Consider the following 3,037-nt stretch of genomic DNA (forward strand, 5'->3'; position numbering starts at 1 on the left):
CCGCCGCTTGCCGCTGCAGCCGCACGCCGCTTGCCGCTGCTGCCGCACGCCACCGCCACCGCTCGCCGCTGCCGCAGCCCCGCCGATGCCGCCGCACCTCGCCGCCCCGCCGCGGAAGCCACCGGAGCCTGAGGTATACGCCACCGCTGCTGGTTTTCTCTAGAAAACCGATCCGGTTTTTTAGAAACCCTAGATCATTTTTTTAAAACTGGTTCGCCGGCTTTTTCTCGGTTTAGTTACTTTGCGGACGTTCGTCCGTACGTACGTTCCAACAAACGGTGTTCACTCATTAGCCACAGACAACGAACATTCGTTCGTTAGCCTGTTCGTCAGTTTTCTTTTTCTCGGATTTTCCGCAATTATTTTTCAATCGTGATTTTTGATCTGATTTTCGTTTTAGTTTATCTTTTCGCTCGTTTATTGGAATCAGGCGATTCAAGCGCCTAGATCTTCGTCTCGAAACCCTACTTCCGTTTAATAAACTTAAACATGATTTTGGTACTGTAAAATTTGACCTTAGCCTAGATTAGTAAACGGATCTTGTTTTCTTCGCAGTTTGAGTTTCGTTACTCCGTTTGATCTGATTCTTTTCGCAAACCGGAGTTCTTAACTTGAACTTTCTGGTTAGATCTTCTTATTTGAGATTTACCCGTGTTTTCCTTGCTTGATTGCTTATGTATGATATTATTTGTTTGCGATAGAACACCCAGAGTGCGAAGCGTGCTACTACGAATCCCTAGGTTTTGCGGATCATCAGCAAGGCAAGTAACACTTTGATCATACCCCTTTATCACCCAATTTTCATGCATTTGTTCCAATCCTCAAACATTGCATGGTTAGGATGTGATAAACATGTGGGTTGGGAAGTAGTTGATGAGGTAGAACCTATTACCCTGTTATATTCAAACCTTGGGAGTTACTTCTACGTGTTGCTTATATTGCTATGATATGCTCATAGACGTGGTTGGGTGAGTGAAATCCATGACATATGTGAGATTGCTAATTAATGGTTCAACTTAAGGTGGCAACTTGAATACACATCTGGGTGGATTGTTTGTTGGGAACCTGGGGAATCCAGTGTTGTCCTAGGATATCTCGGAGTACCCGTGTGATAATCCTATGGTCCGCCACCCAGGCTAAAAGGGAACTGAGATATTTTCACGCTAGAAACTTCCATGTGCAGCCACAAGCTATTATGGTCTCTAGCATAGTTGAGTAAGTTGCATGAAGCTCCCGAAGAGGTGGATCAGCAGGTAGAGGGATGTAGGTTGGTATGGTCTGCCTGGAGTAAGGGGTCAATGCTTCTGAAAGACTGTGTCTCGGTCATCCGTTTCTCAAACATCATGAATTGCGAGAAATCCAACGGAGGAGATCGAGTCTTGTGGGGAAAAGTGCTCAAACCTCTGCAGAGTGTATAAACTAATCATGGTTAGCCGTGTCCCCGGTTATGGACATCTTGAGTATCTAGTACTTGGAGTATCCTAAGTATCTCATCACTCTAATTTAATATTGTTGGGTTATTAATTACTTTAATTGGGATTGAGTTGGAGGAACCTTCTCAATGATGTTTCAACTACCATGATAGTTAAATAAAATCTATTCCTTTGTTGTAAGGAAAAATTGGCTTTTCGCAAAAAATATAACCATAAAGCTTTCCACCGGCCAAATATGCATGTAGTGATAGCACTATTCTGTTCTTGCTCTATTGTGTTATTTTGCCAGCATATTCCATGTGCTGGACCGTTTTCGGGCTGCAACGTATTATGTTGCAGACTTTTCAGACGAGGATTAAGGTTCGTTAGGTTGTTGCCGTGTAGCTCAGCAATGCCGTTGGAGTTGATGGACTCACTTTATCTTCCAAGCCTTCTGTTGTTATCGTATTAGATGGACTTAAGCCATATTTATTGTAATAAGTTCTCTTTTGAGACATTCGATGTAATAAGTGTGTGATTGCTACACTGTTATAAATCCTCGAGTACTGTGTGTGTCAGCATTACCAATCCAGGGATGACACTGAAGCACAGAGACTTAACCGTTTGAGGTCGGGTTGCTAAACAATATTGAAGTATAGCAAAATTTTCATGTCTGTAAACAACATCATCAAGATTTTCACACTCTTTAAACAAAGATTCAATTTCATAAGCACCCATAAAAGCAACGAATTCTTCTATTCGTTCCACATCATAATAAGAAGCCAAGGTTTCATCATCATTAAATTCACATGAAAAGGGAAGGTGTGGAGCCTTCATCGTAGAGCATCAAGTATAATCATATCTCAAGCATAGTTGCCGATCATACCAATGAAACATATAAATTTGATCCCATAATAGTTTCCCTTTTTGAGTCAAGCGATAATCCCTAAAGTATTCACGTTGATCCAATGTTACTCCCATTATAAAGTTGAATGTGGTTTTCTCAGGATTATCAAAGTAGTACATAATATCTTTCACATAATGAGCATCGAGGGTTTTAGGAGGTTCCCCATCTCCATGAGTAGCAAGTAAACCTAATTTGTTTGGTATTTCGTGTTCCATATCCATAACTAAAGATACAAAACAACTTAGAACAGCAAATAAAAATTACTTAGTGATAAAGCAAACAAGCACACACGAGAATATTCACCCCACGCTATTGCTCCCCGGCAACGGCGCCAGAAAAAGGTCTTGATAACCCACAAGTATAGGGGATCAATTGTAGACTCTTTTGATAAGTAAGAGTGTTGAACCAAACGAGGAGCTAAAGGTAGAACAAATATTCCCTCAAGTTCTATCGACCACCGATACAACTCTACGCACGCTTAACGATCGCTTTACCTAGAACAAGTATGAAACTAGAAGTACTTTGTAGGTGTTGTTGGATAGGTTTGCAAGATAATAAAGAGCGCGTAAATAAAAAGTAGGGGCTGTTTAGATGAAGACACAACTAAGTTAGTTTTAGTAGAGAGCTTGTTGTCACACAAGAAAGTTATTTATCCCTAGGCAATCGATAACTAGACCGGTAATCACTATTGCAATTTTATTTGAGGGAGAGGCATAAG

Source organism: Triticum dicoccoides, chromosome 2A (assembly GCF_002162155.2).
Source record: "Triticum dicoccoides isolate Atlit2015 ecotype Zavitan chromosome 2A, WEW_v2.0, whole genome shotgun sequence".
Classification (NCBI taxonomy): domain Eukaryota; kingdom Viridiplantae; phylum Streptophyta; class Magnoliopsida; order Poales; family Poaceae; genus Triticum; species Triticum dicoccoides.